Source organism: Ornithorhynchus anatinus, chromosome 4 (genome assembly GCF_004115215.2).
Source record: "Ornithorhynchus anatinus isolate Pmale09 chromosome 4, mOrnAna1.pri.v4, whole genome shotgun sequence".
Taxonomy (NCBI): Eukaryota; Metazoa; Chordata; class Mammalia; order Monotremata; family Ornithorhynchidae; genus Ornithorhynchus; species Ornithorhynchus anatinus.
This window is the reverse complement of record NC_041731.1, coordinates 12,029,123-12,044,131: the sequence shown is the minus strand read 5'-3', so window position 1 is coordinate 12,044,131 and position 15,009 is coordinate 12,029,123. Positions and strand designations below refer to the sequence as shown.

The following is a 15,009-nucleotide window of genomic DNA, read 5'->3' as shown; positions in this document are numbered from 1 at the left end:
TTCAAAAATACAATTGACTAACTTGTATTAGTCGTAGTAGTGATAGTACTAACATCTGTCATGCTTCTACTGAGTTCGATGCATTTTATAAAGCCATACTCACCATTTTTGTTTACAACAGAGTTGGTAGACATGTTCCCTGCTCAAAGAGATCTTAAACCTAAAGCACTATCATCTGTTCCTTCACACAGGTTCTCAGTCCTGAATTTTTGGGATCAAGACTCATTTGGAATCCCCAATGGGAAGCTCAGCATTTATAACTTGGAAAGTATTTCTAGGGTGACTAAGAAGCATATATTCTACCTGAAGTTAGATTGGTCATATAAAGTTATCAAAGGTAAGAGGATGATGACAATTATGATGATAATAATAACTCTGATTCCCAACTCTTCTTCCACCAAACCTTAGTTTCCTTCTAGGATTCTGAAGAGATAATTTCTCTCCATCTGCTGTGCCTTAGTGGGAGACAAGCATGACTATATTCACCTAATCCCTTGGGCTTCAAATATCCTATAATTAAGTTATCATCAAGGAATGTAAGAGTTTAATGAAACAAATGTTCATTTTTGCCATGTTCCATGTTGCAAATCACCATGATATTTAGCGTAAAAATACTTGTGTGCTTACTCCTTTAATAATGAAAACGTTTTCCCATCATGCTAGGCATTTCACCCTATCCAATATCTCACAATATCCAAAGCCAAGTGACTCATCTAGTTTTTCCCATAGAAAAACTTCTCAAAGCATCCAGCCATGCATCTCATACCGATCAAATAGCCCATAGTTCTAACACATCCCCTGCAGCCACTTAGCGATCTATAGGCCTCTCTCCCAAGGACATTGCGTGTGTTCGGCAGGGCAGCTCATTACACCCACTAAGCCCCAACTGTACTCACCACTTAGAATGCTGTCCCAGTTATGCATTCCTCTCCTTGGCATGCTGTTCATCTCATTATATCCCTGCCAATCATGCATCTTTGTACATTTCTCTAGCCATACTTGTCATTCCACACCCCACAGTCCGCCTCTTCAAGCCCACAGAGAAGAAAATGAGAATCTGCTCCAGCTAAAGGGAAAGTATTGATGAGAATAGCAGGACTCTTCTTCAAAGCCCTCGCCGAGGGGAGCACCGAAGGATTGAGAAGCGGTGCTCATTACCCCTAGGAATCGATGGTACGATTTAAGGTGCTTCCATTCTAAGGCGGTCACATTAGACCATCATGCCATTTTAAGTGAGGCATTACCTACAGCCCAGCTTTCTTTTGTTGTTGTTGTTAATGGTGTTTGTTAAGGACTTACTATGTGCTACGCCCTGTTCTGAGCTCTGGGGTAGATACAAGGTAATCAGGTTGGACACAGTCCCTGTTCCACATCGGGATCAAAATCTTAATCCCCGTTTTACAGATGAGGTAACTGAGACCCAGAGAAGTGAAGGGATTTGCCCAGTGTCACACAGCAGGCAAATGGTGGAACTGGGATTAGAACCCAGGGCCTTCTAATTCCCAGGCCCATGCTCTATCCAGTGGGCCTCACTGCCTCTCTTTTCTGAAGATAGCTGGCTACATGACAAAGCCCAGTTGGTTGAGAACCTCCTGGGGTTTCATGTTGAGAGCCAGGTTGCTGTAAACTCAATATGGGCAAAGAATGTGTGCTCTAATTCTGTTGTATTGTACTTTCCTGAGCACTAAATAGAGTGCTCTGTGCATAATAAATACTCAGTAAATACCATTGATTTCTGGGCTATGAGGGTGGTGATAAGGGAATAATCTAGGGTGAGACCCAAATCCAGCAACAGGTTGTTTTTAGCAAGGTAGAAAGATGGGCTAGAAAGGCCCCACGGTAGAGTAACAAGTGCTACTGTCTGACCTGTTAAACTCTTGTTAATAAGCAAGGTCATTGTTTGCCTTGTATTGAGGGTGCTTTTGATTCAGCCTAAGAAAGCCCTCAGTAATGTACTCCTTCCATTCTCAGAGTCACTTCTACCAATTCATCACTTTCTTCTTCTGTTTTGGGAAAATCCTCAGCAGGTGAAACAATTCAACGGTGGTGATCTATAATGCAGATTGAGAAATTTAGCAGCACCGTAGAGCCAGAATGATTCTTCATTTGTTTTTAAGAAAGGTGCTTGCATCATCATAGAATAAAATGTCATTGTAACTGCAGCAGTTTGTGTAAAAGAATGCTTTCTGGGGAAAGAGAGGTTCGAGGGGGCAGGAGGTGAGGTTATGATTTAGAAAGGGCTAGTGATTTTTCAATCATACCAGCATTTGAAATGGTAAATGAATCAGCTCTAAAGTGTGTCTAAAGAGACAATCCTCAGCTCCATTTTCATGTGCATCCACCAATTAATTAATTGCTAGAGGCTGAAGTTTTCCTTAATATTCCTTCTTCGCATTCATCTTCATTAATCATGAACATCAAGTGTGCATCAACAACCCCGACTTCTTAAATGGTAAAAAAAAAAAAAAAGTGAAGAGGAAGCAAGAATAAGATGTCTATTGCTTCAATTATTCATCAAAGGTAGGAAGTAATAATTAAGACTGAAATGAAATGCACTTCCTTGTACTTCCAAACTCCATGTTCATTCAATTTTAGTAAAGTTTATTTTTATTTTTACCTGCGTTAAATGGCTTTCATAGGAAGATGAATAACTGTGTGATTTCCAAAAATAAAAACATGTTAACGGACCACAGGAAAAATTATTGAAATCAAAGCAGGTTTCTTTAGAAGAGTAATAGTGTGAAAATTCTGATTCACAGGCAAACTTTTGTCCCTACTGATTTTATCAAATAACTCTTCATCTTTGTTTAGCAGGATTCACATGAAATAATATGCTGGGCTATGTGTTTAGCAGCATGGCACAGTGAAGAGAACATGGGCCTGGGAGTCAGAAGACCTGGGTTCTAATCCTGGCTCTGCCACTTGTCTGCTGTGTGGCCTTGGGCAAATCACTTAACTTCTCTGTGCCTCCATTTCCTCATCAGTGAAATGGAGATTATGACTGTGAGCCTCATGTGGGACAGAGACTGTGTCCAACCCTATTATCTTGTATTTACCCCAGCACTTAGTACAGTGCCTAGCACATAGGAAGCATTTTACAAATACCATAATTATCATTCCTCCACCTGGCTTTAAATATTACCTGTATAAAGAAAGTCCAACAAAACCCACATATTGTTCAAAATATCTCGTTAAGTTTTCAGTAACTTTAAAATGCTAAAATAATAAATCAAACATATTTATTGAGTGCTTACTAAATGTGCAGAGCACTGTACTAAGCACTTGGGAGAGTACAATATAACAGAGTTGGTCGACACATGCTCACAGTGGGAGGACAGTCTAGAGGGGGATAATACCTTTAATATAAATGAATAAATTGTGGATTTGTACCTAAGTGCTGAAGAGCTGAGGGAGGGGTGAATAAAGGCTGAAAATTGAAGTGCAAGGGAGACACAGAAGGAGTGGGAGAAGAGGACACAGTAGGAGAAGTCCTCTTGGAGGAGATGTGCTTTTCATTAGACTTTGAAGGTGGGGGAGAGTGAACGTCTGTTGGATATGAAGAGGGAGGGTGTCCTATGGAAGTAGGCAGAAAACCGCGGATACAAATCATAGAGTAATAGAATGAAAAAATAAATGAATAAATGAATGACTGTGTACATACGGGTTGGTATTTATAATACTGTAGACTGTTGCATAATGCATGAGTGCTGAGGGTATCTATTGAAGTGACGTACTTTGTAATGGTGGAAATCAATCTGGAAAGGCTTCTTGGAGCGGGTGAGAATTCAGGAAGTTATTAAATATGAGCAGAGTTGTGATCTGGTGAAGTGGAAGGGGCAGATAGTTCCAAATAGGGAGGGAACAGAATGACCAAGAGGTCAAGAGTGAGAGTCAAGAGCAAGAAAGAGTTAGAAGATAAATTTTGGAATATTGAAGAGGACAACCTAGAAAGAATGGAATAAAGGAAGCAGGGGAAAGCTTCCAAAGAGCCTTGAAACCAATGATTAGGAATTACTGCTTTTCAGGGAGAAAATTAGGTAGCTATTAGAGGTTAAAATGATAAAAAAGATAAGCCTTCAAACCTTTTACATTTTAAACTTAAGTGTTGCTCTTTAATTTTCAGTATTACAGTTGTGAATTGGTCTGGGGCTGTGTTAAACAGCTGTTTAGATTTTAGGGTCAGACGTGATGTTAGATGAAATGTAGAAGAGTAATAGTGTGAGAGTCTTAGGAAAGAGGAGGACTGTCAAAACCTCATTATCCAATTTATTTCATTTTGCCAGTAATATACAATTTCATATTGATAGGGAAAATACGTAATTGACTTAGGACTATTCAGGTCAAGCTTTAGTCACCAAAAGTGTCATTTCCAAATGATCAACACTCACAGTTAATTAGAAAGGTCACCGAGGTGCCTGGGAATTTGAAAGAGTTATGTTTTTCTCCTTTTTAAGAGTCCTGCAACATCCACAATATTATCTATAAATGGGAGATTAATTTTTTTGAATAGTGTTAGTATTTAATATTGAACTTGCTGTTATTTATGTAAGCACATTATAAGCAGGGACTGTGTCTGCTAATTCTGTTACTAAACTCCCTCGAGTGCTCAGAACAGTGCTCTGCAAATAATAAGTGCTCAATAAATACCATCTATTGATTTATGCCAAAAAATACTTATCCTAATCATAAATTTGGTGGACATGGTGAACTTTCTACCATCTTTTTTAAAAAAAATAAAAGGTAGTCTGAAATCAAATTTTTTCAGCTTTTAACATTCAAAATAAACTAAAAATGAAATAGTACTCCAATTTTAGCAATGGTTAATATATGACTACACATTAATTGCAAAGCTGGGTCAAGGACACATCCATAGTGTTCCTTCCTAGGTTTGACTCTAGTATATGTTCAAATGTACCGACTCTTTTAAACATTACTTATGAGAGATGTAGCTATATAGTTTACTGGGGCCTTCCAGAGAGGGGATTTGCAGAGTAATCAATACATGATATGAGAGGTAAAAAAATAAAAATAGATATAAAAACTGGAAATTCAGGAGTCTGCTGAGACATCTATACCAGATTTCAACCAGCATCATTCCCGACATATAGACTTCTACATCATTCTTGTTGGAAAACTCCATTATTCTCAATACCACCATCCTGGAGAGACCTGCTATCGCAGGTTTTGCATTTATCCCCCTTCTTCTCATGTCTCTGCAGGTTGTTTCTTACTGGAGAAAAGGGTAAGGAAGTGGATCCACACAAAGTCAAAGGCCACACTACTTCTGTGGTACTTGTCCTAAACATCAGTGATCCCAGATTGGCCCAGTGGTAAGTTTCCTGTAACACTGCAACCTGACTAGCTGGGGTTGAATGGAAAATTGTAAAGGAAACCTATATTAATAATAATGATGTTGGTATTTGTTAAGTGCTTACTATGTGCAGTGCACTGTTCTAAGCGCTAGGGTAGATGCAGGGTAATGAGGTTGTCCCACATGAGGCTCACAGTCTTAATCCCCATTTTACACATGAGGTAACTGAGGCACAGAGAAGTGAAGTGACTTGCCCAATCACACAGCTGATAAGCGGCGGAGCAGGGATTCGAACCCATGACCTCTGACTCCCAAGCCCGTGCTCTTTCCACTGAGCCACGCTGTGACTTGACCTAAAAGGGCAGTTCTTTCCTGCCTGGGATTGGGGAAGGAATGTAAATTGGGGCCGTCACAGGCTTGAAACACGATGGAGGTGTCTCAACAGATATTGTGCTTTGAAATATTTCTTTCATTCTTCTTGATTATAGTTTGGTTTTCTTGTCTTGTGTTATGCTGTCGAGTCATCCCCGACCCATAGCTACTCCATGGAAACATCTCTCCCAGAGCACCCCACTCTCCATTTGCAATCATTCTGATAGTGTATTCATAGAGTCGGTAAAAATACGGAAGTGGTTTGCCATTGTCTTCTTCTGCACAGTGAACGAGAGTCTCTGCCCTTGACTCTCCCCATGCCGCTGCTGCTTGGCACAGGTGAGTTTTGGCTTGTAGCAGGTTGCTTTCCACTCGCTAGCCACTGGCCAAGCTAGGAATGGAATGGGCATGCCTCTGTTTGACTCTCCCTCCCGTAGCCGAGACTGGTAGAGTACTGAAGACTCTCCAGGTGTGATCCTGGGAGGGGAGGTTTGGGTTGAATCTGTAATAATCTTGAATATTTTCCAGTCTTTGCACCCTGATTCTTGGTATCCACTCTTTGTTCACCTTAGCTATAAAGCAATAATATATCATAACGTTTTAATGTTTCCAGTAGCAGCTGAAGGTCAATAGAGTTAGAAGGACCTGGGTTCTAATCCTGGCTCTGTCATAGGACTGCTGGTGACCTCGGGCAAGTCACTTTACTTCTCTGTGCCACAGTTACCTCATCTGTGAAGTGGGATTAGACTGTGAGCCCCCTGTGGGCCTGGGACTGTGTCCGACCTTATTAACGTGTACTTACCCCAACACTTAGAACAGTACTTGACACATAGTAAGTATTTAACAAGTACTATAACAATTAATATTATTATATTAAATACCAGAAGAAACAAACAAACAGCAACAACAACAAAATAACCAAAAACCTGTGAGGCTCCCTGAACTCACAAGGCACCTAAGGACATTCTTGACCACTCATAGTGAGTTGTGAGCCTTTTCATCAACTGAGAAGGAGGGAATCTGTCCCTCAACACCTAAGTTTCCATGGCAGTGATAAGTCTGTATGAAGTTCATGAACATATGGCATCCACCCAGGAGCATATGGGACTGAGTGGGAAGGAGTGAGTTCCAGTGGCATTTCATGTCTGAAAACAGTCAACCTGTATCCTTTGCCTGGCTATCTTCCTAAATTACGATACTTCTCAACTTTCTTTGGGGCCATTACACATAATGGAGTTAAAGATGATCCCAAGTAAAAACATCTAGAACTTACAAAAATCAGTTTTTTAGTATTTCTCTGTGACCAAATGTTTCATTATGATAAAGAATGATTGTAAGATTTAAATGAATTTTCATTATGTCTTTTACAATAGCCCAGGCTTTTGACAGTATGATCCAATTAGTTTTTACATCATAGATTCTTCATCTGAAATTTATCCTTTAGTTCTTTATAATATCCTGCTCCGTACATTTCCATGGTACAATGATCAGTGGAATTCCTATGCCCATTAAAATATTCCAAAGCATCATATCTCATATCTGAACCTTCGTGGAGGAATACTTTGATGTCTACTTTGACAGAGTAAAGCAGAAGGACCTGGTTTCTAATCCCAGATCTGCCACTTGTCTGCTGTGTGACTTCACTTCTCTGTGCCTCATTTACCTTATCTGTAAAATGGGGATTACGACTGGGAGCCCAGTGTGGGATTGTGTCCAACTTGAATAACTTGTATTTATCCCATTTTGTTAGTACCGTGCCTGGCACTAAGTAAGTGCTTAAAAATACCATAAAAACATCCAGTCTGTTAATTTGAAAAGAATTAGACTAACCCAGAGAGAAGTGAGTCATCTCTTCAGTAAACTGCACTTTGTGCGATTTTGCAGAGTACTGCCTTAGTACCTCTGCTTTGTCCTCATCCCAGGTCCTAGTGAAACCTCACTAAGAGTATGAGAAGGAGCATGGCTCAGTGGAAAGAGCCCGGGCTTGGGAATCAGAGGTCATGGGTACTAATCCCGGCTTTGCCGCTTGCCAGCTGTGTGACTTCGGGCAAGTGACAACTTCTCTGTGCCTCAGTTCCCTCATCTGTAAAATGGGGATTAAAACTGTGAGCCCCATGTGGTCACCTGATCACCTTGCAGCCACCCCCAGGGCTTAGAACAGTGCTTTGCACATAGTAAGTGCTTAACAAATACCACCACTATCATCATTAGCAGTACTAGTAGAAGTGAGTATGAATTTACTGCTTTCTGTATACAAAGCACTGGGAAAGAAACTCATAGATGACATAGAAACCTTTTCCCTGTCTCCCAAGGGACTCACAGTCCTAAGAATAAGGAGGGGAGAGAAGAAGAGGAGGTTGGTGACAGACATGTAAGGAAAGGCGAAGAAGAAATACAAAAGATGATATCCTGAAATGTGTCTTGTCTGTCCAGCAAAGATAGTCCAAATTTCACTTTAAATCAAACGTTGAAGGATGTTGCAACATGGTGAGCATAGATCATTTTACAAGCCATTTTGGACCCACTGATGATGGAAATATATATTGTCATTCATGTGTTGCCAATCCTTGCAATATTATTTAACAATCTAGGTGTAAAGCATCTGTCTGCTGTTACTTACTCAAGCTTACTTCTCTTGAATTGAGACCATAATGTTATGGTTACATTTACTTGTTTGTTGTCTGCCTTCGAGCAAATTCACAACATTCTCACTTGTATACATTCATCCCCTTTTCTTAAAACCACAACACATTCAAATCCCCCCTCAGCAATTCAAATATTCTACATCAAGGTTTCTCTTTGATTTTAATGGTCTTAGACTGACCCTCCTGGCTTCTTCCCTTTTCAGTGTATCCAGAAACCACTCATAATTTCTGGCCATTCCTGCTTCTTACATTCCATCTGTGCCTATTATTTCATTTCCTCATCCTAGTAACTTACTGAACTGAAACTTTGCTACTGTTTTTTCTATTGTTTTAAATACATATTAATTTACTCTGTAAAGATATTTTCAATCTTTTTGTTGATCCAGAATGGCAGTTTTCAGCTCCCATTGACTGATGCCTGGCATAAAGAAGACTTGGACACTAAATAAAATTGGTTTTACTATACAATATTCCTACTACAGATACTCTAATTTAGAATTGGCAGCAATCATTTCAATGAGTAATTTTTGAAGACTTTTTCAATATTGTATTTAGCTGGAATGTGAAAATATTTTGTTAAAATACCACTTAATAATAATAATAATAATAATGTTGGTATTTGTTAAGCGCTTACTATGTGCCGAGCACTGTTCTAAGCGCTGGGGTAGACATAGGGGAATCAGGTTGTCCCACGTGGGGCTCACAGTCTTAATCCCCATTTTACAGATGAGGGAACTGAGGCACAGAGAAGTGAAGTGACTTGCCCACAGTCACACAGCCGACAAGTGGCAGAGCTGGGATTCGAACTCATGAGCCCTGACTCCAAAGCCCATGCTCTTTCCACTGAGCCACGCTGCTTCTCACAAACTGGGACAAACTGATGGTGCATGTGTCTTTAGAGTAACCTCATAAAATTATTTGGGACATATCGTAAGGTCTCAATTCCCAAGAAGTTAGGTGGAAAATTCAGAATTTCCTCATTGTAAAGATTATCTTTTCTTCAGGTAAGAATATAACACGAGATCATTTATTTAATATTCCAAATATGCCAGTAGGGGAAAAGTGCTTCTGATTTAAAATCCATTTTCAAGTAATACTGTGTCACGCATAAACTGTGAAGCATTTCCTGCTAATGGATGTTTACTTTGTAAAGTAAATATATAGCTGTCCTGTGTACTCAAAGGAGATATCACTGATACTACGAGGTTGGGTGTGGCCGAAAACATAAATCCAGGACCTGAGTCTGAATCACACCAGGCTTACTCAAATACTATCCATTGTTGTGAGCTTTGCAGGTTTTTTTGCAGGTTTTTTTGTGTAATCTTCTCAGTTTGCGTGCAACTAGCAGAGAAGAGTGTGAGAGACAATGCTGAAGCAACTATCTCTTTAATCAGTCCTTCTCAACTGGCTCTCAATCCTGAAGGTTCAGGACTAGGGCTCATCCATTATTCTCAAAAAGTGTCTTTCTTGTGCTATTGTGTCTGGTTACTTCTCCTAAGAAAAGTATTTATCCATTAAAATGACTCTTGTCTAGCCTGCATTTCCATCAAATGTCTTTACAATTATTGGCAATTAAATAATAATAATAATAATAATAACGTTGGTATTTGTTAAGCGCTTAATATGTGCAGAGCACTGTTCTAAGAGATGGGGTAGATACAAGGTAATCAGGTTGTCCTACGTGAGACTTACAGTCTTAATCCCCATTTTACAGACGAGGTAACTGAGGCACAGAGAAGTTAAGCGACTTGCCCACAGTCACACAGCTGACAAGTGGCAGAGTGGGGTTCGAACCCATGACCTCTGACTCCCAAGCCCGGGCTCTTTCCACTGAGCCACGCTGCTTCTCTTAATTAAATGATTTTTAATGATTGTGAAAAATGTTCTAAAGTCTTCATCCGAAATCTAAAGAGCTCCAAAGACTATCACTTCAAATAGCAGCAGCGAAAAAATTTAAAAAAATTGTTGAATACTTAAGTCCTGGTTCCCTATAAATGTGCCATCAGGTATTTCAGCAATGTATATTCTAAAAACAAAAAACAAAAAACACTGTTCTGTTTTAATATAGTGATATCTTCCTCCCTTCCTCCTTTCCTTTCTTCCTTCCTTGTTCTCTCTCTCTCTCTTTACATCTTTCTTTCTCTTTCCCTCTCTTTCTGCTTTTCTTTCTCCCTTCCTCTCTTTCATGCAGACAAACAAGGCAAGGATAGAAGGAAAGGTTTAGATGAGCACATGTCCCAAATTCTACAGGACATCTGATTTTCAGACAATTTTAATTTTCCTTTAAAATTTCTCACATCTCATACCAAATCAATAGAAGACTCCAAATTTACCTTAAAGTTTACAGAGGCAACTCTTGTCTTATGCTGTCGAGTCGTTTCCGACACATAGCGACACCACGGTCACATCTCTCCCAGAATGCCCCACTCTCCATCTGTAATTGTTCTGGTAGTATATACATAGTTTTCTTGGTAAAAATATGGAAATGGTTTACCATTACTGCCTTCCATGCAGTAAACCTGAGTCTTCGCCCTCGACTCTCTTCCATGCCACTGCTGTCCAGCTCAGGTGAGTTTTGACTTGTAGCAGATTGCCTTCCATGCGCTAGCCACTGCCCAAGCTAGGAATGGAATGGGTATTCTGCTTGACTCTCCCTCCTGTAGCCGAGCCTGGTAGAGGACTGGAAACTCTCCAGGTGAGACCCTGAGAGAGGCGGCAACTCTGTCTCGCACCTTTACCTGGCCCCAGTGCTGCAGGAAGGGGCAGGACAGGCCTGGGAGAGCAGAAGTTCTGGAGGAATTGCTGGGAGAGCTGCGTTCTGTCCCACGATCGCTTAGGTGGCTCGGTTAGCGAGGTCTCAACACAGGGAAAAAGGAACATGAATGAGTGTAGTGAACTGGACACTAACTTCTAGGAAGTGGGCCGGGCGGATTGGGGTAGTGGCCAGGTTGGTGGAAGAGGGGGACAGGGTGGGGAGAACCGTGGGGACTGAGAGATAGTCAGCCAGTCAATTATATTTATTGAGCACTTGCTGTGTGCAGGGCACTGTATTACGCACTTGGGAGAGTACTATATAACAGTAGAACAGACATATTCCCTGACCACAGTGAACTTCTAGTCTAGAGAGATAGGATCAAGGCTGCTGCGTGGTGAGGATGGGGATCTACTTTCTTTTATTCCAACCATGTCCTACTTTACCTGTCACTGTCCCTGATCCTAGAGTCCCTTGCAGATCACAGCACTCAAGAGCTGTGGAGACACGTTTCCACATTCTTCAAGAAACTCCACTGTTTGCCCATCTACCTCTGCAACAAACAAAAACTCCTCACCATTGGCTTCAAAGCACTCAATCTCCTACCTCACCTCACTACTCTCCCACTACAACTCAGCCCGCACACTTCACTCCTCTAATACTAACCTTCTCACTGTACCTCGATCTCATCTATATCACCATCAACCCCTCGCCCACATCCTGCCTCTGTCTTGGAATGCCCCCCCCCAAATCTGACAATTACTCTCCCCGCCTTCAAAGTCTTATTAAAAGCACCTCTCCAAGAGGCCTTCCCTGACTAAGCCCTCCTTTCCCCTTCTCCCACTCCATTCTGCATCGCCCTGACTTGCTCCTTTTATTCCTTCTCCCCTCCCAGCCCCACAACACTTATGTACATATCAGTAATTTATTTATTTATATTAAGATCTCTCTCCCCCTCTAGAAAGTAAGCTCATCGTAGGCAGGGAATGTGTCTATTTATTGTTTTAATGCAAGCTCTTAGTACAGTGGTCAGCACACAGTAAGTACTCAAAAAATACGATGGAATGAACTGAATGAAAGAGACTTAAAGCTGTAGGGGTGGGACTGGGGCAGAGGTCAGAGGGCATCCTTCCCTAACTGAACCCATCCTCTCCTGCTCCCAAGGTTTTGGGGGTCCTGGGTGGCCTGGAAGAGAAGGATCAGTTTACAGTGCTCTGTACACCATAAGCACTCAATAAATACTCATTGATTGATTGATTGGTCACTGTGTTAAGTACTGGGGTAGATATAAAATTATCAGATTAGACATAGTCCCTGCCCCACCAGTGACAGAGCTGAGATTGGAACCGAGATCTTCTAACTCCCTGTCCTACCTGGGGTTGGATTTTAGTCTACTTTCCTGCCTGTTATTCATTCACTTGTTCAATCATATTTATTGAGCACTCACTGTGTGCTAAACACTTACAGCAGCACACTCCTCCCTGAACAATTGCTGCAACATTTGCTGCACGTGGAATAGGAACAAAGCTGGAGTCCAGAGCTGCCTCTTCCACACATCCTACCCAAAGTATGCAACCCCTAAGAGCAAAACAAGCAAACTCCCAGGAAAAGAGAGAAGGGGGGATTTTATAACTCTGCTCGAACCTCAGAGGCTGAACCTACCCGCAGGAGAAGATTAATGTAGGTATGCTATAGTATGACACCAGGATATTTATGTTCACATTTAGCCAATAAAGGCTGTAAATAAACTCTCTCATATCCAAGTCTATTAATTTCACACTGACTAGAAGCAAAGCTGACTGTGAAGAGGTTGGCCACGGTTCGAGGTAGGAAGGCTGAAAATGAAACAGTTGTTTCATTGCAATGAACTCCCTCTGCTGTTTTTTAAAATTTTGATTTCCAACTTTAGGAGCCTTGACATAGACTGCTAAGTGTTGCTTACTAGGATTGGCATGCCTGTCTCACGTTAGTTTTCCACCCCGGACACATGCTACGAGAAAAGCATATCCTCTCTGACCTCTGAGAGGAATCGTGAAGTCAGTTGGAATTTATGGACAGCTATCCTCATGTTTGGCCAAGGCTATTTTAGAGGTGGGTTTACAAAGTGATTATTCTTTTCCTCAAGTGTACTAGGGATCAATTTTGGGACTGAAAGCTAATCAATCAATCGTATTTATTGAGCACCTACTGTGTGTAGAGCAGAGAAGCAGCGTGGCTCAGTGGAAAGGGTCCAGGCTTGGGAGTCCAGAGGTCATGGGTTCGAATCCCAGATCTGCCACTTGTCAGCAAGTCACTTCACTTCTCTGTGCCTCAGTGACCTCATCTGGAAAATGGGGATGAAGACTGTGAGCCTCATGTGGGACAACCTGATGACCCTGTATCTTCCCCAGCGCTTAGAACAGTGCTCTGCACGCTTAACAAATACCGACATTATTATTACTAAGCATTTGGGAAAATACAGTGAAACAGAGTTGATAGGCATATTCCTGCCCCCAACAAGCTTAGACTTAGACTTTAAGCCTGTTGTAGGCAGGGAATGTATCTGTTGATTGTTATATCTGTACTCTCCCAATACTTAGTACAGTGCTCTGCACCCAGTAGGAGCTCAATAAATATGACTTTTTGAATGAAAGAATTAAAGATGGGGTCATGGCAGGGGGAGGAAGTGGGTTGGATCAGGATTCTGCCTGTGATTTTCACTGAGATTCATGGGGAAATGGGGGAAAAGCCACAAGAGAAAGGAATAGTTTCTGCTTCTACTCCTACTTGTTGCAGTTTATTATTGGATATCAGAAGGTACTGAAACTCTGCCGGCCTCGAGAGGAGAGAAAAACACCTCTCCCTTTTCCACCCTAAACTCCAGCAATTGCAACCTGCTAGTCAGGAGACCTGGGAAATAGAGTGCCTGCTGCCATGAGAGGCAAGATACGGTAGTGCAGAGAGCCCTCTGAAATAATAAAAATGATGGCATTTGTTATGTGCTTACTATGTGCAAAGCACTGTTTTAAGCACTGGGAAAGATACAGGGTGATCAGGTTGTCCCACATGGGGCTCACAGTCTTAATGCCCATTTTACAGATGGGGCAACTGAGGCCCAGAGAAGTGAAGTGACTTGTCCAAAGTCACACAGCTGACAAGAGGCTGAGCTGGGATTTGAACCCATGACCTCTGACTCTCCAGCCCGGGCTCTTTCCACTGAGCCATGCTGCTGCTCTGTACTTACCCTTTGGTGTTCAAGACTAGAGGACATTATGTCACTGACTCAACAGGCAGATTTTCCCACCAGTCAAGTTGCGGTGAGCTTGCGACAGGCTGTTTTGCCCAACAGTCACATCCTGCCTTGGGGATCGAATCAGAGGAAGAGGCAGATTGTAAGGGGCATATGCCGTGTTAATTAGAATAACCCGAACAATAAAGCTTTCCCCGAAGTCTTCTGTGTGTCCTGGGAGTTGTAGTTTAGCAAAGTACACTACTATTGTGAACCCCTCTTAGACACGGCTATAAGCCAAATGAACACCTCTTATGGGAAAATCTCCTTCAATAATAATAATGTTGGTATTTGCTAAGCGCTGACTATGTACAGAGCACTGTTCTAAGCGCTGAGGTAGATACAGGGTAATCAGGTTGTCCCATGTGAGGCTCACAGTTAATCCCCATTCTACAGATGAGGTAACTGAGGCACAGAGAAGTGAAGTGACTTGCTCACAGTCACACAGCTGACAAGTGGCAGAGCCGGGAGTCGAACTCATGACCTCTGACTCCGAAGCCCGGGCTTTTTCCACTGAGCCACGCTGCTTCTCTAATAATGCGTCAATATTGTGACTGCCTAGAGGATTGGCATCCCTGTATGATGTTGTGGTTTTGCCCCTAACTCGTGCTACATAAATTTCTGATTTCCTGAACACTGACAAAAGCAAAATGAATGTTCT

The 15,009-nt window shown here is 41.6% G+C and overlaps 2 non-coding genes across 2 annotated transcripts; both read right to left on the bottom strand.

Moving 5' to 3' along the window:
- Positions 1 to 6,032: 6,032 nt before the first annotated feature.
- Positions 6,033 to 6,170, bottom strand: LOC114811620. Its single transcript, XR_003759316.1, has one exon. It is a non-coding gene; the product is annotated as a small nucleolar RNA SNORA7 (small nucleolar RNA).
- A 4,736-nt stretch (positions 6,171 to 10,906) lies between these two features.
- On the bottom strand, positions 10,907 to 11,041 carry LOC114811710. Its single transcript, XR_003759406.1, has one exon. It is a non-coding gene; the product is annotated as a small nucleolar RNA SNORA7 (small nucleolar RNA).
- Positions 11,042 to 15,009: the final 3,968 nt, after the last annotated feature.